Here is a 26592-nt window from a genome sequence, read left to right on the forward strand (position 1 = left end):
CAGAAACATCTGATAGCCCAGAATTTGAAAGTCCTTTTGTCAATTTAGATGGTTTATGCTCTGGTTCTACCATAAGGAAGCCATAAAATATGGTTTTGCTTAGGAGAAGAATTTATTGCAATCCTCTTCAAAGCATTGTAATGAATTACTGGGAAAGAACAATGTAAATTGTTAAGTGAAAGCTATATGCCTGCAAATCTGAACTAAGTATGAATTACTTTTTCTTTAGGCTATTCACTCTTCTCTCATGTTAGAGACAATGCATTTAATCTGCATGACATAGTTGGAAATGTTATTTTATAGGAAAAATAGGGGTTAGATTGTTTAAGAGACTTTATAGTGGAAAATGGAATTATGTACATAAAACCATAGGATAATTTTTCTTTGCTACCATTAAGAGCATTTTGATAAGAAATTCCAAAAGGATTGTGCTCAAGAGATGCTGAAATTGCTGAGTGAGGATTATTGAAAGAATTAATTATCAAAATTGCATGCTGTTTTTAATAATATACTAACTAGGTGACTATCAATTGTCTACTTTAAAGTTGGATTCTTTATCATTTGTGTTGCTTCTTGTCATTTTTAACGTCTTTTAAAAATATTTTAAATGGTTTGTGAATTGCCCAAAGTCAGGTGACACAATAACAACAACAACAACAACAACAACAACAACAACAACAATAACAATAACAACTAGAATAAATAATGAAATATCGCGACCTGGCCATCGAAACTACACGGCTATGGAGGAAGCATGTAACAGTGATACCCATTGTCATCGGGACACCTGGTACCATGTCCAAGAATTTTACAAAATACATCAAGAAATTGCATAATGTCTTTGAAAGTATGCTAACTAGAATACTGTATATTTTGGACAGCTTTTAGAAAGGTAAAAATTATTTGCTGAAAAAAGCAAGTCAAAATAGTTTTGTAAAAAACCATAAGAATGGTACACTGGCTTCATCTGGATAGTAAGGGTGTGGTAAGTTACCTTCAAACTGTTTGTTTCAAATGCATCATTATGAGATAGAAATAATTTTTGTTACCTGCTTTGTTATTTGCTTGTTACATATTTCAATGGGAGTATAATAACATTATCTATCAAAACAAAATCTATAGTAGTATGCCCAATAATGAACAACATCCTATGGCATTCATTATTCTGTTTAAAAATTCAAACACAAAATGTTTTGATGAACACATTATGAGCATTTTTATTTTCTATAAAAATATTTGGATACGTATTCAGTGCTTATCAAAAAATATCATGAATAATGACAAAATAATTAATCCTTAAATAATTTGGAATTCAAGAAACTGTCCAAGAAAAACTTGCATTACTTTAGAACTCTGTTTTTCTAATGCTTTCTGAAGCAATTAAACATTGGCAGTATAATGGTAGACCTGAACATATAAATTAAAAATTTGGAGGCCTCAAAATAACGTCTTGCCAAAGATCTTTGGGTCTATGTACCCTAGTTGGTTCTTGGTGTGCAGCTTGGCAGTTCTTATTATCATCACTAATGTTCTAGAGACAGTCACAGGAAGTCCTTCTCAATTGGCTTATTGTGTGACAGAGATTGGGGTCCTACACCATGTGTCATTCTATGGCAAATGAAAAGGAAAAAAAAATAATTTGAAAGAATATCATCTCTTTGCCATCTAGTGAGAGATATATCCATTTCACAAGAGATGCATAAAATTAAACTTTACTTAAAAAATAAAATCAGGCAGAATATAGAGGCAGGCAGGCAGGAAGGGAGATCAAGAAAGAAAGAGAGAGGAAAAGAGAGAAGATAAAAAGAAAAATACAGTGTTTCTGACAGAACAAATACTAAACACAGAATATTAGACTTAAACGCAAATAAACACAATTACAATTTTCCACAATATTTGTGCCTAGATTGTTTTTAACCTATTTTTTCAGATGTAGCTATTTTCTTGAAACAGATATCATTCTGTCTGTATTTCTGGGCTTCTCCTACAGATTCTTGAGGATTTAAATCAATTAACTCTGAGGCTTCTGGGGAAACAGAACAAACTTCTGCTTTTATTTTAAAAAAAGAAACGTTTTTTCTCTCTAGAACAGGGTTGTCAAACTCTCGGCCCACAGGTCGCGGCCCGGATGTGCCAGGCACTGACCATGTCCATGCATGGTTTAGTGAAGGGAAAAAAGTCCTGATATGTCACCTGATGTGACGCGAGTTTGACATCCTTGCTCTAGAAGAAAAGGAGGGTTTGGAGAGAAAAATCCCTACTTACCTGATCCCAAATCATGCCTTGGCCAATGTGAAAGTCACATTGGCTCTTAGGAAATGTGCTGTGGAGACTTGCCTGACCATTCACTACAGGCAATTAATCTAATTAAAAACTGGGGCTGGCGTTTTGAAGATCTTCAGGAATAGACTGAACTCAAATCTATTGGGAAACTACTAGCTATGAATTCCCACAATGAGCAAGTGATTGTAAAGAAGCTGCATGGCCCTTTGACTTTCTAATACATTTAAGCAACCAAGATTCCAAATTTATTAGTGATTTTCTTGGAGTAAATCCCTCTGATTTTTTTTTAGAAGTCAAGTTGAATCTCAGCTGGAGAAAGTCTTGTTACTGCCAGAAACTGTTGACAAAATTGAACTAAATACTTTGATGCTCCCAAAAACATATTTCCCATGTTCTTACAGCACCTTATTTATATTCTTTTAATTAAATTAAATTAAATTATTTATTTAATTAATTAAATGTAACATTAAATCCAAAGTGATAGATTAACCTTGATATTTTGAGTTTTTAAGCTGAATCTTGCTCCTCTGTTTCCTTTGCAATAGACTTTTTTTCCCCTGATCTAGATATTTATCACACTTTAAATGAAACCATTTGTCACCTAAATGCTAACTATAATTTAGCTGTACATGTTTGCAGGATTTCCAACCACAGAAGACAGACATTTCACAATAATTCACCGCTGCTTTGATGGAATGTCAGATTGATTACTCTTAGTCAACTGTAGTCAAATATATTATCACATAATGGAAGTCTCCAATCATTATTTTTATTGTTGGACTCTTAATAATTAAATGAAAAGCACAGAACATTTATAAGTACATCAATCATTTCCAGGTAAAAGAAAAAATAGTACATCTAAATCTATTTGTCTGTTTTGGCTTATCTACAATTCTTATTGACTCACTCCAAATGATTTCTTTTAGGCAGGTTTTGACATGAGGTAAATGGGGGAACATTATTTCACTTGGTAATAAAGGACCTGCCAAAAACCCTCTTTACAGTTGACTGTGAATGGTACATAGACGGTTACAATTGTGACTTTGAATAGTATGTAGGTTGATGCAATTTTTATTAGTAGTAGAATCTCCAAGAAGTAGCCATTATAAGAAAGTGGACTGTGAGGTTAAATCTATAGATTTTGATTGATTTTGCACAATACTACTTTTGTCGTGGAAGGAAAAATATGTATGTTCGCCCGAACTTGTAGTAAAAAAAATGCTACCAGTTCAGGCGAACTGGTATTTCTAATGATCAGCTGTGATGCATGATTTATATTAGCTAGAAAGCAAGATCTCCTGCTTTCTACTTAATCTAAATCGCATGGCACAGCCGATTCCCCCCGCTGTACTACTTACTTTTCAGGTGTGCTCGGTAGCACGCTTTGCCCACCTGCCCGGATGACATCACATCTATTTTTGACGCTCATGCATGCATGGAAGGTCCTGCGCGTGCATGGAGGTGGAGTGTGCACACTCACATTTGTGAACAGGTAGCAAAGGTAAGTACCGTATATACTCGAGTATAGGCCGACCTGAATATAAGCCGAGGCACCTAATTTTACCACAAAAAACTGGAAAAGTTATTGACTCGAGTATAAGCCTAGGGTGGGAAATGCAGCAGCTACCGGTAAATTTCAAAAATAAAAATAGATACCAATAATGTTTTTGAATATTTATTTCAAAGAAAAACAGTAAACTAGCGGTGTATTCAATGAAATACTTCACTCACCTCATGATGCTGATGTCCCGCTGTGATGATGATGTCCCGTGCAGCCGCGGGAGCGATGTCCCGCCTCCTATGACACACGGCACAGTGATTCCTATCATTGGATCACTGTACCAGAGGAGGTGGGACATCGCTATGTGGCTGCTTGCCATAACAAGGAGGAGGTGGGACATCGTTGCAGAGCGGCAGGAGGGGGAGGAAGGGGAATCGTAAGACAGCCCTGCATTACATTAGAACGTGAGGAGGGGGGATGGTGCGGTGCGCGCTGCGCGGCAAACTGACACAGAGGGAGGGGAAATTCACAGGGGCACTGGGCCATTCACGAGTGTCACCCAGCGGCATGGCCCCGCCCCTTTTTCTCCTCCATTTCGGGCGAATTTTTCACTGACTCGAGTATAAGCCGAGGCGGCTTTTTTCAGCCCAAAAAGTGGGCTGAAAAACTAGGCTTATACTCGAGTATATACAGTAGATTTCACTCCTGAAATCTACTTATGGTCTTCCCTGCGATTTGGAACTCTGGTTATGAAGAGTTTCAGGAGGTTCAAGCTCTGCAAATATCCACCTATAAATCTTGAATATTTGCAACGGCAGCAAAACATGCAATTTTGTTGCACCCTTACATTTCTGTGTTGCTTATATACTCTCTCTATGCAGGCCAGAGAGGAAAATAAAATCTTATGCACCCAAATGAAGACTTATGCTTTGGGCAGTTAAATATCATTATTTTACTGCCATGCTGTACATGTATACAGATGTGAAGGTTAGAAGGTTGGGATAGAATTCTAGGAAATATTGCAATTCAGTTACTTTCTAATGAAAAGAAGGACTGTGGGAGACATGATAGCAGTGTTCCAATATCTCAGGGGTTGCCACAAAGAAGAGGGAGTCAAATTATTCTCCAAGGCACCTGAGGGTAGAACAAGAAACAATGGGTGGAAATTAATCAAGGAGAGAAGCAACTTAGAACTGAGGAGAAATTTCCTGACAGTTAGAACAATTAATCAGTGGAACAGCTTGCCTCCAGAAATTGTGAATGCCCTAACACTGGAAGTCTTTAAGATGTTGGATAGCCATTTGTCTGAAATGGTATAGGGTTTCCTGTCTAGGAGGTTGGACTAGAAGACTTCCAAGGTCCCTTCCAACTCTGCTATTGTATTATTGATATATTTGCTTGAAGAAGCATACAATTTTCATTTAAAGAACTTCAGTCTGGACAATGCAACATCTGTCTATGCATTAACATGTTTCTGCTTCTGCATACAATAATATCCCATCTTCCATGGATCATAAATGAGGTAAGTGTAGCCTACAGTCAACTAGAGAGTTAAGGATAAATGGTTTTAACCCACAGCTATTCATGAATTTGACCTGGGTTAAAATACCCTCTCCTGACCTGACAAGTAATAAAAACATCAAAGCCAAGTTGAAAATGATGCAACTGCCCGGCTTCACTTAGTCCTCTTCCAGGAAAAAGAATCTGGGCTGTAGAATGAATAGAAAATAAAGCTGCTTATTATGGAACTCACTGATTTTTGGGACTCATGAAATAAATACACCTCCCTGCAGAGACTGTTTGCACGATTGTCCTTCCAATGTTATTTATCAAATTTATATGCCACTCATCTCGCAGTGTGAGGTGACACTGAACAGAACCTGAATGTTTTATGCAAAACAGGGCTTAGAGCACTCCCTGTATTTTTCTCTCTTTGCTAGGCCAAAGAGGGAAGGAGCTAGAGATACCGTAAAGCTTTGTCAGTAACTCTGCCGGTGCCTCATGAAATACAAGCCCATTGCTGGAGAAAGTGAACGGGGATTCTGTGTTCCAAAATGACCATTCTGTGACAGAATTACTGTGTATTTTCAAAACTTCTGCTTAGAGGATCTAATTGGGTTAACAATTAATTAGGTTGATCATGCCATGTGAAAATGGGCCATTATAGGGAATGGTTAGAGAGAAAGGGACGTGGTGGCACAGTGGCTAAGATGCTGAACTTGTCAATCAGAAAGGTTGACAGTTCGGTGGTTTGAATCCCTAGCGCTGCATAACAGAGTGAGCTCCCATTATTTGTCCCAGCTTCTGCCAACCTAGCAGTTCGAAAGCATGTAAAAATGCAAGTAGAAAAATAGGGACCACTTTGTGTAAGTCGAGGATTACCTGTGATATGCATTGTATCAATAAGAGTACAGTTCTTTGTGGAAGGAGAACAAAATATTTCATATTTTCAGACTGTCATTAGGTTATTTATCAAATAAAACACAGAAACAGAAAAAAATCTGATGGGAGAAAAAGTCCTAGTAATTCATTTAGTTTACACTTTTGAGAGTTTTTTGTTGCTTTGTTTTTATTTTCTTATTTATTCATTATTTTACTATTTTTTATTTTGCCAGATAATGGACATATGTTTGTCCCAAGCAACTCAACAGAGATTTATTTAAATATTATTTGCGCATGAGTTCTCATCTGAAAGACTGAAAATATTTCAATGGAAACATAAAGTGACAGGTAAGATCAGCCTCAATCTTCAGAGCACTTTTGAACATCCCTGATTCTAAAATTCCTTTACATTGCCTGGTTTCAGATTCATTTTCGGGCTAGTACACCTTATTTAAAGTTGAAAAAGGACAAAATAAGCAGCCAATTGGAGCATCACGCTGGAGCAAAATGTTATTTAGGGACCAAATCTCAACATTCTTTCCCTTTATCGGCAATGTTGATAAGTGGTCACAGCATGAGGTCATTCTTAGTAAATGGCCACCATGTATTACCCAATTGAAAAGTGAGCTGGTTGCCTGGATTGTTAGTGTTGTCATTCTTGTAATGCTGCATCAGGAGCCCAGTTACAAACCCAGCTATTTATAATCTTCCTGTACCATGTAAATAAAGCTTGCAGACCTTTCCTTCTGATAAATGAGATGAAATCCAGTCAGAGTTAAGAAAAATAGGAGAGGAAACGGAAGCCTGACTTCCCTGGTGTTGATTGTTAGCCTAACATATCTAGTTCTGGAAGAGAAACAGATTTTTAAATAGCTTTTTAAGATCTCCATGCAAGACTTTTATACTTATCCACTTCTTTCTTCCTCTATGAGTTAGATTGTTCCTTGCTTCTCTCCCACCCTTTCTGTGGCTTGTAACTGTAATAGAATTACAGTTTGGGCTCTTGGTTTATGGTGGGTAGCATTTCTGCATTTCATTGAACCTTAAGTTGTGGTTCACTGAGGCAACACATCCTTTTTTTCTCCTTTTGGTGTGTTTTCTCCCTCCGCCTTTCTCTCTTTGCGGTTCTGGAAATAGAGATAGGATTCTATCCTCTGGCCCCAAGGGCCTTGAAATTTGCTTCTGACTGATTGGTTTGAGAAGATATCACTGTAACGTGGAGCCCTTTGTGATGTGCCTAAATGAAACTTAAAGATACTGGGAACAGCAACAATAGAGTCGAGGTGGTGCAATGCTTAGAGTGCAGTACTGCAGGCTACTTCAGCTGACTGCTAGCTACAGTTCTGCAGTTCAAATCTTACCAGCTCAAGGTTAATTCAGCCTTTCCAGGTGAGTAAAATGAGGAGCCAGATTGTTGGAGGCAATATGCTGAGTGTAAATTGTTTAGAATGGGCTGTAAAAGCATTATGAAGCGGTATATAAGTCTAAGTGCTATTGCTACCCTGTTTCCCCAAAATAAGACCTCCCCGGATAATAAGCCCAATCGGGCTTTTGAGTGCATGCGCTGAAATAAGCCATTCCCCCAAAAATAAACCCTTCCCAAAAATATTGCAACACAGCAGCAGCCATGAGGTGACCATGCTCACTGCCTCCTGCACCTCAAAAATAATAAGACCTCCCCCAAAATAAGGCTAAGCACTTATTTGGGGATCAAAAGAAAATAAGACCCTGTCTTATTTTGGGGAAAACATGGTATCTCTTCTTAAACTGGGAACACCAATGAAAAAAAATTGAGTTTGTTCTTGTGGCTCATGTTTCCATGATTTCAGTTGAGGGAAGCAAATCTATGCCATATGCTATATGTTAAAAAAAAATCCATCCGAGCACACATTGATACAGAGATTCTCACCATTAGTGACCCTGGAAATCACAATTTCAGCCAAACTCATTTATTCCATTGTCCAAGGATATCTGTGTACTGAGATGGGTTTCTTTAAAAAAAACATATACACAGATGATACACAGAGATTCTCCTATATTAGTTTTATCTTAAATTAAATTCATTGACTTTCAGTAGAGATTAGTTTTCTTAAATATGTTCCAGGAAAAGAGGCACATTTCATCTTCAATCCCCATTCTAGTCTGGAATGTCTCCTTGTGTGGTCTAGAAGTTAGGCAATTCAGTTTCATTGAAAACCAGATTTCTTACTGTTGTACTCTTAAATCATGCCGAATAATAAACACAACACTTTTCATTTGCCTCCTCTAACACTCTGCCGTTATTTATAATTTACCAGTTCAAAATGATAACAGTCTGTGGAGCCCATTTTGAATTCCTTTCTACTCTTTGGAAGACAGAAGACAATCTTTTTCTTTCTCCCTTCTTGTTTTTATTTAGAATAAGTATCTCAAGAGGGCAAGAGAAAGCCAGAGAAGAGCATATGCAGATAATCATTCATAATAGCTGAAAGTCGCAGCTGGGAAGACCATTAAATTGCTTTCCAAAGTTTATATAAGAGTACCAGGAAACAGTGCTGTTTCTATTCAAGGGCCCCATTCATGTCTCAAAACCACCGAGTCTTTAGACCCACCTACCCCTTTTTGACGGGGAAGGGAAAACGCAACTGGACTTTCTGGTTTTTCTTTGAAGATGCTTCGCTTCTCATCCAAGAAGTTCTTTCAGCTCTGACTGGATGGTGGGGAATGAAAGGATTTATATTCCTAGAAGACAGCTAGTCATTGGCATTCTTTTAGCAAATGTTCAAGCCGATTGAACTCCCGGCTATAGGCAAAGTTAGCCTGCATTCTAACCACTCTGCCACCATGGATGATTTATGCATTTTTCTAGCATCATTCTTATTGTGTCTTTCCCCTCGATTGTTTTTCAGATCCATTCAGACATTACCCAATACTACTGGTCCAATGACACTGAACAACGGTTCAATGTTCCCTTTCCTAACGTAATTTTTTAAAAGTAAAACAAAAATTGAAACATGAAGATTGCAGTGGAATATTATCTCAGGGTTTGCTGTCAGTTCTTCTGTGGAATGTCCTGCCTCTATTTTGGCTGAAAAATATGAAAGTTTTATGCAGAGTGTCCATATAGTGGGTGACTTCTCAGACGACCTGGGGGAGGGCCTCCTCTGTTGCAGCTCTGGCCCTTTGGAACGAACTCCCCGCGGAGATTCGGACCCTCACCTCTCTCCCTGCTTTCCGAAAAGCCGTTAAAACCTGGCTGTGTCGGCAGGCCTGGGGTTGATGAGCTCCCCTCCCCTCTCGACAGGTGTGGTTGTTGGTCATTTTAATATGTTTATTTTGTACTTGTATGTTTCCCCTTCCCATTTAAGTTGTTCGCCGCCCTGAGTCCCTTTTAGGGAATAGGGCGGCATATAAATAAAATAAAACTTAAACTTAATTTCTCTTTGTCTATACTTTTCATATTCTACAAACAATTACAAAGTGCATTTGGGATAGTTGAAGCCTGTACATTCATCAAAATTTTATGAAGTCTATTGTGAGTTACTTGCACTTGTAGCCATTGAGATCCACAGAACACTATTACCTTCCCACCAAAGTGGTACCTATTTACCTACTCACATTTGTATGCTTCCATACTGTTATATGGGCAGGATCTGGAGCATGTAATGGGAACTTACCCTTTGCATGGCACTCAGATCTTGAACCTGGGCAGTTCGTTTTCCAGCTGATAAGCTCGGTGTCTTTAATTGCTGTAGTTTATTTTTCTCTCTGTCACCAATTGGATAGTTAAGCATTTTCAATGTATGTTAATGCTGTCTTAGTATAAACTAAATCTAATAAGTGGCTGTGCAATAAAACTGAGATTAAAGATCCCATCCTGGTACCAATTTACACCTTTCTTTTTCTGATTACAACTTTTTTAAGATGGTTAATACAATATCAACTCTGGCAAGGCATCCGTATACATAAATTTTACTGTTGAAATTGTCTCATAAAACCTCCAAAATTGATAACTGAATAGCTTTTTGTTTACATTAGAATTACTATGCTGTATGGTTTTGAAATACCCATGCTAAATATCCATACTAAATTAAAAATATATTCTCACTCATCCATGGGAAAAGATCAGAAAGAACACTATCGTACAAAGTTTGGCTAATAATTAAAATAGAAGAGAATATCCGTCGCTCAGGACTGAACTGTGAAATTCTTCATGCGCTCTGATCTTGGTTGTTTGATTTCAGACATTTTAGTACTCAATTAGGTAACATCATAAATAGTGGTGGGTTTCACATTTTGTTATCACTGGTTCTCTGCATGTGAGAACGCTCACTTTGTTCGTGTGCCCCCTTTCCATGCATGCCCCCGGTCTTCCGTGCATGCGCTTTGCTCTTGCACGTGCCTTCCACGCATGCACTTGGCCTCAAAAATGTGCCTGAATAGGACAGCATAGAGCCGGAGTGGGTGGGCACGCCGACCTGAGATTTCCGCTATTTCGGGTGAACTGCGATTTTGGGTGAATTGGTTCGAACCGGCTGAATACCACCTCTAATCATAACCTGGGTACTGGTTAGGTGTTGAACCCTCTGCAAGCAAACAGTTTTAAGAGAAGCCTGAAGCTTATATGCTTCTCTCCTGAACAGTGAGTGACTTAATAAGAATTGTTGAGTCTGGGAGTTACATCCCTGAACACACACACACACACACCCCTCTCTACCAGACCACTTCTACAGCTAATCAAACATTCATCCTACTTAATCTATTTAGAATGGAGACATTCTCTTGACAAACTACTTGTCATCTGATAAAAGTGTTCCTGGACTGTAGCATTTCAAGCAGCAGGCAGATGACAGCATGGGTGAAATCTTTCCTGGCTACCCTCACCACCCCTTGTAAGTCATTAAGCAAATACATTAGACATGACAAAATTTGTCACATACCTGACAAATGAATTGCAGGGCATTATTGCTAGAGAAGGCAAAGGGGTAGTATTGAATACCATTGACTGATGTTGAAATGCATACTTGTCAGTCTTGAAATGTTATTCATTTACTTACTATCTTCTATTATTGGGTTTATTTTGAATTTATGCTTTCACTGGGTTTATTCTATTTCACTTTTTATTGTTTTGAATGCTTACAATAAGTTAGCCAGAGAACATGGGCTGCTGAACAATGTAAAATAATGTAAAGAAACAAGTAAAGATATATTAAGCAAGCAACAACAAAAAAAGAGAACAGTTTTTGAATTGTAGTTTTATACTTAACTACAGAAGATTGAAAGATTGACCAAAGTTAATTTTCCCGAGACCTTATCAAATCATTTGGACAGTGTGGATTTTATTTTTACTTCTCAATATTTAACAAAAAGCATTCTAACTATGGGAAGAAAATTATTCCAGTGATTTCTTCAGAAACCATGCGTTTATAATGAGATTAAAGAATTAATTTCCACTGATTTTATTATTACATTGATCATTATTCTCTAATATTTATCCACTCTTTCACAACACCTCTCTAAATGATAAATGTAATTCCTATGGCAGAAATCCAGTGAACTAAAAAGAATGCACAGCTGACATGGGCATCATTCAAACATGATATTTGCTAACTGGAAACAGCCCATTCCAAGAACAGTATTGTGAAAAGGCAACAATCTTTTTATCTAGAAACTGTCTGAGATACTCTTCTTATTTAATTGATTAACAGAACTCTTTTAAAATAAAATGCATTTATATTCTGGTACATTTAAAAAAAATATTTTTATATTTTGCAGGAACTAACTTCCCAAATATAAGATCAGATTAGCATATTACAAAGGCTTTTGCTGTTAGTTGGGAAGTCGTGTCCGACCCATCACGATCCCATGGACAACGTTCCTCCAGGCCTCCCTGTCCTCTACTATCCTCTGGAGACCATTTAAGCTCACGCCTACTGCTTCAGTAACTCCATCCAGCCACTTCGTTCTGTCATTCCCGTCTTCTTTTGCCCTCAATCTTTCCCAGTATTAGGCTCTTCTCCAGTGAGTCCTTCCTTCTCATTAGATGGCCAAAGTATTTGAGTTTCATCTTCAGGATCTGGCCTTCTAAAGAGCAGTCAGAGTTGATCTCCTCTAGGACTCACTGGTTTGATTGCCTTGCAGTCCAAGGGACTTGCAGGAGTCTTCTCCAGTACCATAGTTCAAAGGCTTCACCCCATTACAAAGGCTCTTGATGCCCAAATTAATGAGTTTAACCCAAGGCATTGCCTTTTATAGTCTGTGTACTAGCCAGTTCCTTTGAGCCACTGTCTGAGTGGCATGTTTTTATTTTGCCAGGCTTTGGACTTTTAAAAAACTCATGCATTATTTCCCTTTCTTCAATCTAAACGCCATGCATTTTTAGTTGTATAGAACTGCAAATCAATTCCACTCCCATGATGCTCTTTAAATATTTCCTGGCATGATTGGAGAGTTTCAAGATGACTTGAAATTTCAGAGCTTAAAAATGGATTTCCTGCGAGACGATAGCAAGATCACCCATCGCTTGAATATACTGAAGAGAAACAGATTGCAGGGGGTGGCTGCATTCCAGGATGAGTTTATGCTTGAGAAGACTTTCACACCCTTCAGATATGTTGTGACTTCACCCAGCCTGGATGGTCAAAGGTCATGTTTGATGGCAATACTGGGAGTTGCAATTCCAAACATCTGGAGGGTGCCGGGTTAGAGAAAGCAATTTTGGATGTTATTTATCTGCACCGATACAAAAGGAGCAGGGTGAGTATTTTGCCAAGCTCATTTGGCTTCTTGTGCAGGAAAACTATGATCTTGCAAAAGAGAAAAGGTGGGGGAACATAAACCATAAACTGCTTTTTAAAAAAAATATGCAGGCAGATATCACTATGGCCAGACAACTTAACTATAAGCATAGGTGGAAGATAAGTTAAAGCAGCTTGTACTTTGGGCTAAATACGGAACGGAAGTTAAGAAATCACAAGAAGAAAATGAGCCGAGATGAGTCATCTATCCTCCTGACTAGATGAAGTTAAAGCCAGAAGAGACAACGCAGATAACTTCAAAATGTTTATGCCTTGAGAGAATACACACACCAAGAATGAGCTGTAACTTTGCCAAGCCTGTTTTTCAAATCCAGGTTCAGAATTCTCATGAAGATATGTGTATGAATGAAAATATGAAGAATGAGGCCCACCAAACCATGTAACGTGTGTTCCAAATTGTTTAACCCCTGATGATCAAACATCTGATGATCAAGTTAGACGACTTGAAATCAAAAGGATTTAAGATAGTCAGATGGAAACTGAGTCACTCCATTTACTTCAGTAGTACTATCTATATGTAACCTGTGTAAAGTTTTCCCTATATGAATATCTTCACCGTGTTTTCCCGAAAATAAGACAGGGTCTTATTTTCTTTTGACTCCTGAAATAAGGACTTATTATTTTTGAGATGCAGGAGGCAGAGAGCGTGGTCATCTCATGTCTGCTGCTGTGTTGCAATATTTTTGGGGAGGATTTATTTTCAGGAGAGGGCTTATTTTGGCACATGTGCTCAAAAGCCCAACTGGGCTTATTATCTGTGGAGGTCTTATTTTGGGGGGAAAGGGTACATTATAGTGTGGATAAAGGGCTCATGCAAGGTACAAGAGATTAATTTAGGTTTGCTTCAGATCTGAAAGATACAATCAAGAAAGTGCATGGAAACAGGATGGCGATTTTGTCTATGGAGATTCTCAGTCATCCAGGTCATGGTTGAACCAAAGTGCTTTTTCAAGAGGCAACTGGACTTTCTGGTTTTTCTTTGAAGATGTTTGACTTCTCATCCAAGAAGCTTCTTCAGTTCTGACTGGATGGTAGGTAATGGAAGGATTTATACCCCTTGTAGACAGCTGGTCATTTGCATTCTTTTAGTGAGTTGTTAAGGCCACCTGAAGGTTTAACTGTGTCATCAAAACAGCCACTTCATAAATGAATGGCACAACATAAGAGAACAAACCCATCAGGCCTAGATTCAGCAGTCCATCTGCATTTAAAAGAGAAAGGACACTTTTGAAGAGAGCAAAGTTCACATTTTGGACAGAGAGGACCGCTTTTTGGGGTCAAAGAGGCCATCTATGTCAAACCTCAACAGCCATCTCTCAACAGAGGGAGAGGAATGTGATATCATCCAACTCCAGTCTACAACACAGTCCTTTCATCAATTCCAAGAAGGTTCCACAACCATTTGCACCACCCATTTGCATCACTGACCCTGATGACACAGATAAACCTCCAGGTGACCTTATTGACTATAAAAATGCAAATGGCCAGCTGTCTGCAAGGAGCATAAATCCTTCCATTTCCTACCATCCAATCAGAACTGAAGAAGCTTCTTGGATGAAAAGTAAACTATCTTCAAAGAGAAAAAAACAAAGTCCAATTGCCTCTTGAAAAAGCACTTTTGGGACATGGGAACAGGAGAAAGTTGTGCACAATCTTTATATTGTGGAACTGAACTTTCTATAGGAATTCATTTTTTTTTAAAGTATATCTAGCAGGCAGACATCTGACAAAGACCTTCATCAGTTACTTCATTTAGAATCATTCATCCACAATGGTCTTTGGATGCAGATGCAAAATCCTGTTTCCAATGATTGAGTCAATGACCCAAGCTTTGCAGCAACAGCAGTACCCCATCTGGCCATCTACTTATATAAAGGCTACCTCTCACATATCTCCACCCCATTGTCACCTCGCCCACTTTCAGCCAATAACAACACAATAGAATTGGTCTCTACCAGTTTGCTGGTCTGCTGGAAAAATTGAGAGACCGCCTGCTGCCAATTACCTCCACTAGACCGATTAGATCCCACAGATTAGGCCTCCTCCGAATTCAATCCGCCGGCCAGTGTCGACTGGCGACTACTCGGAGGAGAGCCTTCTCTGTGGCTGCTCCAACCCTCTGGAACGAACTCCCCGTGGAGATTCGAACCCTCACCACCCTCCAGGCCTTCCGCAAAGCCCTTAAAACCTGGCTGTTCCGACAGGCCTGGGGCTAAAGAATTGTTGCCCCCATCTCGAATGGTATGACTGTTGCGTGTTTTAAATTATGTATTGTTTTGTATCGTTTTAATTTTTTGTTTGTATCCCCCTTCCCTGGTTTGAGTTGTGAGCCGCCCTGAGTCCCCTTCGGGGGAAAAGGGCGACATATAAATAAAATAAACATTCAAACATACATAAAATAAAAAATAAACATTAAAGTGCAATAGAGGCATTAAGCATCAAGCCACTCACAGGACCTAAGACTGTTAGGATTTTATTCAAAATAGTAATTTTAGTCTTGCATTCAGAACAAAACCATTATAACTTGTTCCAAAACTAGTGCAGGGAGTCCTTCACTTATATTGTTTAATGACTATTTGGTGTTACAGCAACCTTGGAAAGGATGCTTTATGGCCCATATAGGACTTCTAGCTGTTGTAAAATGTTGTGTGCTTCCCCCATAGATATATAACTGCAGTTTGGATATTTGGCAACTGACTCATGCTTACAACTGATTGCAGCATTCTGTGCAATGTGACTGTGATTTGCAATGTTTTTTTTTTTAACCATTTTTGGGGGGAGAATGGATTTGGTCTTACAATTGTGTGATTTGCTTAATAATCATCATAAAAACAGTAGTAAAATCAGGTTCAGCCATATGTGTGCTCAATTTATAATCAACAGGACTTATGATTGAAACTCTGCTCCTAATTGCAAGGACTACCTGTGTTTCATTCAATGCACTCCAGCATTTTAAGATCTAAATATTTTACACATTCCTATTTATATTCTCCATTTGCAATACCAATGCCAGATCTTTTGAAATTCTCATGCAAAATCGTTAGTTCAATAAAAGTTCATAAAAACTTTAGAAAGACAGGTTGTAAGAGGTCAGAATACTTGTTCTCCTAATCTAGGGCTGCGTTCAACATTTGGCAGATTTAGATATTTGAAAAGAGATTCTCCCCCCCCCCCCCAGTATCTGCATTTTCATAACTGCAGATGTAGAGATCTTTTTTCATGCAAAGTACATATGTTACCCTGGAACTCTTGCATACCCTGAAATATATAAACCTGATCATAATCCAATTCACTCTGGTGGTTTCTCTCAAGATCTTAGCACTCTATCCTCTAACAAGAGTTCAGCTATATTTAACCGTAAAAACTGGGCTGTGGAGACTGCATAGCTGAGAAGAAAGTCTGAATATAAATCAGGAAGAAAGTGCTAGCAAAAATCAACTCTTCATTAGTCATTTTTATGAAAAGTGAAATCTGGCTGCTTACTACATTCTATCCAAAGAGTGAAGGTTTTATTTTCCTAGGAAGTTTGTTCTGTAACATCTGTTTTCTGTAGTAAATGAATACTTGGAAGTTTTATAAAACTCAGTGGCCAAATTCTCACCCCATCTTTCAAGGCAAGATTTTTATGCACCTGCTGGAGACAGTTCAAAGGGACAAAATTCATGGCAGAATCCCATTTTCAAAATGGGATTCTAGTGCAGATGAGTCAAGAGCAACAGGTTTACGATGCTTCTTTAAGGGTTCCTGATGTTTCCTAATTTGTCATCTGAACAGAGGTAGCATACCCAAAAACCTTAGTACAAAAAGAATCAAGAGGATTCCACCTATTAGATGCAGTTGTTTTTGGCAACATTTACAGTCACAGGTTTATTGCTCAGAATGAGGCTTGCCAGATTTTCTTCCCACGACAAGCTACAAAATAATGTTACAATAAGAATTTGGGTTCCACCACAAAACCACGCTCGACTAAACCACGTCCGACTAAACCGCGTAGCTGACGTCATCAACAGGGCGACAACAGCGCGGAGACAGAAGCACGCTGTAAACCCTAAACCTAAAATTAACCCCTAAACCTAACCCCCCTAAACCTAATCCTAAACCTAACCCTAAATCTAACCCTTAACCTAACCCTAAACCTAACCCTAAACCTAACCCTTAACCTAACCCTAAACCTAATCCTAATCCTAACCCTAAACCTAATCCTAACCCTTACCCTAACCCTAACCCTAACCCTAACCCTAACCCTAACCCTAACCCTAACCCTAACCCTAACCCTAACCCTAACCCTAACCCTAACCCTAACCCTAACCCTTAACCTAACCCTAACCCTAACCCTAACCCTAACCCTAACCCTAACCCTTAACCTAACCCTAAAGCTAACCCTAAACCTAACCCTTACCTTAAGTTGAATCGGCTTGCTTTCAAAGTGCTATTTAAAGCGCCCTTCTTTCTCCGCGCTGGCTGTTGTTGCCCTGTTGATGATGTCAGCAACGCGGTTTAATCGGGCGCGGCTTAGTCGAGCGCGGTTTTGACGGGTCACGAAGAATTTGGAGGTGTGAAATGAATACTACCGCCTTCAAATAAAGTACCTTGAAAATACTTCTTTCTTTCTTTCTTTCTTTCTTTCTTTCTTTCTTTCTTTCTTTCCTTCCTTTCCTTTTCTTTCCTCCCCTCTCCTCCCTTCCCCTCTTCCCTCCTCGCCTCCCCTTCCTTTCTTTCCCCTCCCTTGCCCTTTTCTCCTTCCCCTCCCTTGCCCTTTTCTCCCTCCCCTCCTGTCCCCTTTTCTTTCCTCTCCCCCTCCCCTCCCTTCCCCTCCCCTCCCTTCTTCTCCATTCCCCTCGTCTCTCCCCTCCCCTCTCTTATTTTTGCAGAATGTTGCGATACATGAGTTTGTTCTTCAGGTGTGCTATCTGGACCATTTGAGCATTTCTCATCATTCCTATTTAAATGGATGTAGCCTAAATGGAAGTTTGCTTAGGATGGTGATTTTACAGATGAAAGGGGGAAGACCAATATTTTAAATGAATAAGTAAAAGTAGTAGAGCTAACGTGAAGTTAGGTGAAGAGATAACTGTCTCCTTAGATCCAGAGGCGCTGCTCCTTCTTTGCAGCTACTATAGGGCTACTTCTCAACTCTGCTAAGCAGAAATCAACTCCACTGGAAGTCTAAAACCATTTTTAGTACATTGCCTATAAGAAGAGAATCTTGCAAGCCTGAGCATATAGCTCTTCCTCCTTCAGTGAATTAGGGAAGCATCAGCCTGAGCTACTTCTGAACATTATCTGGACATTCTGGACTTAAAAAGCATTTTATCCTGATCACCTTAACAATGGAACTTGCATATATTTATTCAAGTCACCTTCCTTAAACGTAAAGGTTCCCCTCACACATATGTGCTAGTTGTTCATGATTCTAGGGGACGGTGCTCATCTCCATTTCAAAGCCAAAGAGCCAACACTATCCCGAAGACATCTCCGTGGTCATGTGGCCAGCATGACTAAACATCAAAGGCACACAGAACGCTGTTACCGTCCCACCAAAGGTGTTCCCTATTTTTCTACTTGCATTTTTTATGTGCTTTCGAACTGCTAGGTTGACAGAAGCTGGGACAAGTAACGGGAGCTCACTTCATTACGCGGCACTAGGGATTCGAACCGCCGAACTGCCAACCTTTCTGATCGACAAGCTCAGCGTCTTGGCCACTGAGCCACCGCGTCCCTTTAGTGACCACATCTCTTTTCCTTACTTCCTTACTCTCCGCATTATTAGACCAGGAATGCAAAAATGTGGACAACCACGAGGTGAAGGCAAGATAGGTAGATGGCTGATAACAGCAGCTTAGGTGTGGTTAACAGAAGCAAGTATGGCTTAACCCTGACCTATTTTTGCTGTGTTTCTCTTCTCAGGCTCTCTGGAGCTCCAATGCCTCCCTTGCTGGGAGCCAGGAATCTTCATTTTGGGTGAGGAATCCTGGGTGTGGTGACCCCACATACTTTTACATGGCCATAAACCATAAGCCCAGGGTTACATTTTTCTGGTTCTAAGTGGAAACAACAGTGTAACAAGCTTAAATGATTTTTTGGGGGGGGGGAGGGAGGAAGACTCTCTAACATTCTTTTATTTGACTGACAGAATTGCAGAAGTTCCAAAGAGTTCACACTAAATGCATTATTATTCCCTTCCCATTCACAATGTAATCACATTGTAGAATAAAGCAGCCTTTTATAAGGTCCCCTCCTTGTACTTAACAGATGGTTTGAGGATCCACTTAAGTCCCTGAGGTGCTGATTTAATATGGATAAAAAATGTACAGGACAAAGAGAAACCTGACTAATTTCCATGTCCACTAAATTCTCACTATCAACTAGGGAAGAACTTTGCAAGATATGAAATATTTGCTGTCACATATATGTCCTCCACACACTCTTTCAAATGTTTGCTTGGTAAACTTACTCAAATAAAAATCACATCTGCTTCATTCCGTGCGTTCTGCTCTTGGGAGGTAACAGTGCATGTTGTTAGGAAGAGTGTGTGTAAACACACACACACACACATACACACACACAAACACACACTTCATTTGATTGGAACGAATCCAAAGCAGGCTTGGTTTCTCAGTTTAATAGACAGAAGGACTCTCCCAAAAGGAAAAACTCTCTGGCATTACATTTAATGAACTTTACTATGCAAGTTTAACATCCTATAAGGTAGGACTGGAAAAAAATGCAGTTCTTAAATTAATCCTTATGCACTTCTACAAAGCTTGCTAGATAATAGGCTGTAAAAGGCAAGAAATTAATCTCTAGTTTGTAAATATGGAATGGTTTAATGGAGCTTTGGTAAAATAATTACCCAGCTTTAAAATTATTCTTGTTCTCTCGTTGCATTAAATGCTTGTGGAAGATTTCAGGCAGATGAATTCCTTGAGGCAAGAGGAAAATGTCGCAGTAATCTTCATTCCACTTTGGAGCTTAGAAAGCTACTAAAATACAACAGCCTGATCAAAAGTTCAGCCCCAAAATGAAAAGTTTTAGCAACAGAGGAAGGAATTGGGAAGTAGCATTATAAATTGTTGCATCTTACTGAGATGGAAAACAAATTTAATCCCATGAAGATGAATTATATTTCACTTAAAATGGAACATCAGTCTATTCAATCTAATACCTAAGGATAATTTAAAACTTTTGCCTTATATTTTCTGCCAAAATCCATTAGTGAAAGGCTAGAGATTGTTGTGGAAATATCTGCTGGCAGAATTTGGTAGGGATAAAATGGTAATAAATGATTTACTTATTTACACCATTTATATAGTCACCATGGAACTCTGGACAACAAAGATAAGATAAAACATAAATCAATTAAAAGAACTAGGTGGAGGCTAATATACTCCCCATGTATATTCAGGCACCATTAACTGGTGTTTGGGAAGGACTTAACAATACACATTTAATATCCAAAGGTATTTACATTGACAAAGGAAAGCTTCTTTGAGAGGACACATCAGGCATTGCAAAGATTGCTTGGAGGTAGGAGATATTTCTAATGTAATCTACAGGATCCCGTGCAAGGATTATGCCTGGGAAATGGGGAGGAAGCTAACCACCATATTGCAAGAACACCAGCAAACGGTCAGATGAGGAGATCCAAACTCATGGATAGCTTCGCATTCAGTGAACAAGGACATACATTCATTTTTGCAGCTACTAAGATTGTTGGCCAAATGGACAAAAATAGCCAGGGGCATGATTGAAGCCTGGGAAATGGGCCCCTTGTCAATCAACAGAAGTGCTAATTTGCCACCTGTTTATTAAGTACTTAGGAGAGCTTGGCAGTACAAGGAAACAATACCTTAATAGGACTTAATAGCTGGCCATCAAAACTCAAATGAACCACAGACGACCAGATATCATATTAAATACTAGACATGGAATAGTCTAAAGACACGTTCTGCTAAGAGAAGTTCCCTGAGGATGGGCTCCGGAACAAGTCTGAAAGCTGAGAAGACTGAACCTCTGGTCCCCGTGATGGACCCAGATTGGATCCTGCAAAGGAAAGCTTCTTCCACTGAAGGAAGCTTTGGACTTAATCCTCAGTCTTGCTTCTTCTTACAAGCATTTTTAAATTGAAGTGAAGATTAGAAATCTTGAAAGCTCCAAGGTCATATCCACATGCACACTGCTCACTACTATTCTTATGATTTAATATTATTCTGCCATTAAGGGGGTGCCTTAAATCATTGACCTGACAGCTCTCTCCATATATGATCATTCCACCCCCACTCCCCATAGCTGTTTTTTCTGTTTCTCGGCTTCGTAATAAAAGGAGGGGATAAATCTTTCTAATTATAAATGGCTAATACGATAGAGGGCAATTTAAAATGGCTCCTTTGTGTTTTGTCAAGTGTCAGGGCAATGATCAGGTGCCCAGGAAATTGACTCTTTTGAATCCAGGGACAATAAGCACACCAGTAAATAAATAAAGGGATTTTAAGCTTTGTTATTAGCTCAAGCAAGCAGATTGGAAAGCATAATATGAAAAACAGAAATACAAAGCAAGGCGATACCCACATCTCTCACAGATATCCCAAGGGCAGCTAATTTCCACAGCACCTAGTGATGGGTTCCATGTAAAAGTTCCCAACCAACAACAATCCTGTCTCTTGCACCATGACTTCATGGCCCTACTACCATCATGAGACTGCACGACCTGACTGGCTGACACATGACTCGGGGATAGGAATCCAAAGTCTGAGACTTTCACAGTGGGAAAAACTACATGTATACTCCCCCCTCCCTTCTCCTTTATGGTAATCAAGAGTGAAAAACAAGCAAATTGGTTCAGAAACCTGCTCAACCTTCTAACCTTTTAGAATTTTTTTTTAATATGAAGAAAAATATCGAACCTACGTTACTAAACTCCTCGAAATAACAATGGTCTTCTGCATGGCTACTACATCTCGGCATCGCCATGCAATGGGTACTGCTTGTAGGATGCTTCTAGCATCAAGTCAGTCAATCACACATATCCCAAAAGATCTGAATTAGAAATCTTTGTCAGATTGTTTGAGACAGTCCATCTGATTCAAGCTCTATCTGCCAGACAGCGTTGCAGATGACTTGCTGCTCGGTCCCTCTTTCAACTAGAAGGCTGGTCTGTATTAGAGTGCTCTTCACTGTCTGCCTATTAGTCTCACCATAGTCTGACCAAATTCCTGTCTGCCTATTAGTTTGACTATGAGACAATCTGTGTTACATGGATTCCATTTGTCTCCTTTTGATCATCTATCTTTCTCATCATTGGGTCATCTTTCAGTCTATTTTAATGTATAAGCCATGTTGCAATTGGGACACAAATTCCTCAACAACCATTCTCAAGCACATCTTACAAAAGGATTGGACGCCAGTCTTCAGTACTCATAACTCACACAAGGGGAGTTAGGAGTACACACAATAGAGTCCCACACATTCAAAAATTGACAACTTTGTGATGCCTGGAAATAAATATCAGTTATGTCAAGATAAAGCAGCATCTTAATCGACTATTAAGTGGTTGAGCTAAATCCAACTTTGGAATCTTAAAGGAAGGGCTAGTTCAATAATGGGACTACTAACTATTTTCTAGATAATTATCACTCCCAACCTGAAATACATAATGACAAGAGAAAGAAACATCTTTCTGTGATGGAAAACTCACCATTTTCTATTTAGAATGAAAACTACCTTTGTTGTTGATTTGCTGGACATAGTGGGTTAGATAGATAATAAGCAAGTGGTAGATACCTTTTTGATTGAAAGAGCTTGACAAACAGTATTGACAACTATAAGGCAAAGGTAAAGATTCCCCTTGCACATATGTGCTAGTTGTTCCCAACTCTAGGGGGCATTGCTCATCTCTATTTCAAAGCCGAAGAGCCAGCGCTGTCCGAAGATGTCTCTGGTCATGTGACTGGCATGACTAAATGCCAAAGGCACATGGAACACTGTTACCTTCCCACCAAAGGTGGTTCCTATTTTTCTACTTGCAATTTTACATGCTTTCAAATTGACAACTATATAACCTGCAATAAGCTGTAATGTATCATGATTGACAACTTTGTGATGCCTGGAAATAAATATCAGTTATGTCAAGATAAAGCAGCATAAAGCTTACATGATAAGAATGGATCATTCTACATTTTAGCAACAGCAACAGCACTTAGACTTAGTTATATACTGAACCATGGTGCTTAAAGCACTCTCTAAGTGCTTTACAAAATCAGCTTATTGACCATAAGCCTCTGGCTCCTCATTTTTCCAACCTCAGTGAGGATCAAACTCCTGGCAGTGGGCAGAATTAGTCTGCAATACTGCATTCTAACCCCCTGAGCTACCACGGCTTTTAGAATGGAAAAGGTACGGAACAGCCACAAAATGTATATCTGAATAGGAACCATTTTTTGCTAAATAGCTTAGAAAGCCCTTCTAACACTCAAAAACTCTAAGATTGTAATAAAAATAAGAACAGCAGTACAATCACTAAAATAGATGTTCAGACTTGAGATCTTTGTTCTTAAATGACATTTACAAGTCTGGGCAGGCAGTCAAAATAATGGCAGAGCTTCACAAATAAGAAGGGCTCTCAAAAGTCTCCCTGCCTCAGTGGCATGATATTCCAAAATGCAGCATGGCACGCGATGGAGGTTGAAATGTGTGTGTGTTAAGGAGCAGTAACAATAGGGGGCTTTTAACAAAGAAATATATGAATTCCTTTCCCTCTACTGGAAATGGCCCCAGCTTCTCATATCACAGCCATACTTTAAATGTTTACCTTTGAAGGACACTGGCACCTAACAAATTATCTAATAAGATTGTCAAACATCTTTTGCTGGAATGAGAAAATATAAGTGACAAATGTAAATATCTGAAGAAAAAGCCCTGCACTTAAAGGGTTGATACAGTCAGTCCTGATAAAAGCTGACTGTACATTCCTTTGCTGTTAGTCAGACAGCTGCTTCCCTTAACCAATCATCATTTTTGGACCATTTTTTTCCATTGCTGGCCTATATACTTTCTGTATTTTACCTTTTAGGCATGCTGGGGATGTAAGGTTCTCATTAGCTAATTGCAACCAACTTCATCTTCTCTTTTTCTAATCCTGGGCTTTCTCTTTAGTCTTAGTTCACAGGCGAAAGAACACATCAAAGCACATCAAAACAGGCTAGCGATTATTGTTTCACATAATTTGATGCAAATCTGATTCCTTTCTGTACCGCTGTTTGTTCCAAAGGCCCATCTGGTTCAGATGTTAGGGAGCTGTGCTTTCAATTATAGGCTTCTAGTTATGTAAGGCTTTCCTGGGCCTGACTGGCACAGAAAGCAGACTTACAAATAAGAAGGGAAATCTTAAAAGGGGACCATAACCTTTGATACGTAGGTTTTAGCCATTTACAGCTATGAATTAAGAACATTTTTAAAAATGTTTAAGGCTACTTTTTTTTTGGTCCAGAAAAATGGTGCAATAGGAATTGGAGAAAAGAAACATGGTAGAACTTGAGAAGATGCATAAAAGGATGATGATGTTTTGCCTTGGAAGAATGCAGGTACAGGTGTGGAGACTAAAATTATGCATAGTTGGAGAAAATAATCATGACTATGATTCTCTTCTTTTCTTATGAGTACCTGAACTCATCTGGCAAAGCTAAAAAGTCAATTCATGCAAAAGAAAGCCCTGTTTCACATAATACATTGTTAAAGTATAGAGTACCACCCTAGATACTCCATGTTAGAGGATGTGGGAATTGTTGGCATACACAGATGGCTTTAAAAGAGAATTGGTATACCCTGCTAGTCCTGGGGTCCAATATCTGGTTCATCTCTGAGTGCCATGAGTAGAAAGCTGCTCATAAGCTCATTGTGGATCTTTAAAAAGTGGGGTGTAAGTGTGTGTAAAATGACCCCATGAAAATCTTCCTTCTTTCCTTCTTTCCTTCTTTCCTTCTTTCCTTCTTTCCTTCTTTCCTTCTTTCCTTCTTTCCTTCTTTCCTTCTTTCCTTCCTTACTTCCTTCCTTCCTTCCTTCCTTCCTTCCTTCCTTCCTTATTTCCTCCCTTCCTCCCTCCCTCCCCCCCTCTCATGGGAATCATAAGCTATGTCAGTGGTAGCTTGGTAGGCATGGCTTGGTAGGTGTGGCTTGGTGGGAGTGGCGGGGCAGATGCAAAATCCCCATTCCCACCCCACTCCTGAGGGAAGGACATTGCAAAATCTCCATTTCTACCCCACTCCAGGGCAAGGATACTATAAAATCTCCATTTACACTGGATTCCAGGACAAGGATACTGTAAAATCCCCATTCCCTCCCCATCCCAGGAATAAAGCAGTGGGACATTCATCTAACCAAACCCAGTCTAGATCCAGTTCCATCCATGTAACAAAGCAAAGATAAGGGTTGCAATCTAGAAAGGGTTTCTTAAATCAGCTTCATTCATTCATCCTGGGAGTCAAACAGTTGAAAACTGCACTTTGGAAACACTTCTACAAGCTCAATTTTCAAGAGCGAAAGGGAAAAGCTAGGTTTCCCTGGATAGATTGTCCCCTTATCTTCTACTGCCTTTCAGTGTTTTTCATACCATCAGCTCCTTAGGGCCAGACTCTGGTTAGGAAGGCCTTTTTCATTTCCAAAGATGATTCTGAGAAAATGAGAACTTCAGCCATCATTATCATCATCTCTAAAATTCTGTCTTCAGTTTAAACTCAAGCCATATTAAGTACTAACTATATTTGAACTATAAGGGACATGGCGGCTCAGTGGGATAGGATCCTGAGCTTGTCAATCAGAAGGTTGGCAGTTCAGTGGTTCAAATCCCTAGCGCCGTGAAATGGAGTGAGCTCCTGTTACTTGTCCCAGCTTTTGCCAACCTAGCAGTTCGAAAGCATGTAAAAATTCAAGTAGAAAAATAGGGACCACTTTGGTGGGAAGGTAACAGGTTTCTGTGCACCTTTGGCATTTAGTCATGCCGGACACATGACCACAGAGATGTCTTTGGATAGCGCTGGCTCTTCAGCTTTGAAACAGAGATGAGCCTCGCTCCCTAGAGTCAGGATGATTAGCACATACTGTATATGTGAGGGTTACCTTTATCTATTATATGTGAACTATAAAAATGTGGGCACACATTCATTAAATGGGGCTTTACATGGAGACAAAAGTTAGTTAGGATTTCAGTTTAGACAATGGAACCAGCTAATCCGTATTGCTTTTTCCCCCCTCTTAGACTTTCTCTGACATGATGTACGGTATATAAATGAAAGGCTATATGATATGTGTTAAAATATGAACTGCTTAGAAAAAAGCTAGAACCCCTTAGTAAATTGTGAATTTAGACAGGTCAAGTCCAAGAGTATTTTGGCTTTCTAAATATTTTCCATAGTTAACATATTCTGTTGTTTTGAATGGAGTTGTCTATTGTTACTGTGTTTTATTTCTCTCCTAGCAGCCATTAATATAAAGAGAGAAACACAATATTTTTTATTACTAAAGCTTGCAACAAAGTTAAATTTGAAGTAAACTGCCACAGAACATTCAAACAGTAAGCAGCATAGTTGTTCACAGCTAATTATTTCTCTGCCACGTACACAAAAACTGGCATCTAGT

This window comes from Thamnophis sirtalis, unplaced genomic scaffold (assembly GCF_051295495.1).
Source record: "Thamnophis sirtalis isolate CommonGarterSnake01/CBP01778 unplaced genomic scaffold, rThaSir2_p1.2 scaffold_9, whole genome shotgun sequence".
Taxonomy (NCBI): Eukaryota; Metazoa; Chordata; class Lepidosauria; order Squamata; family Natricidae; genus Thamnophis; species Thamnophis sirtalis.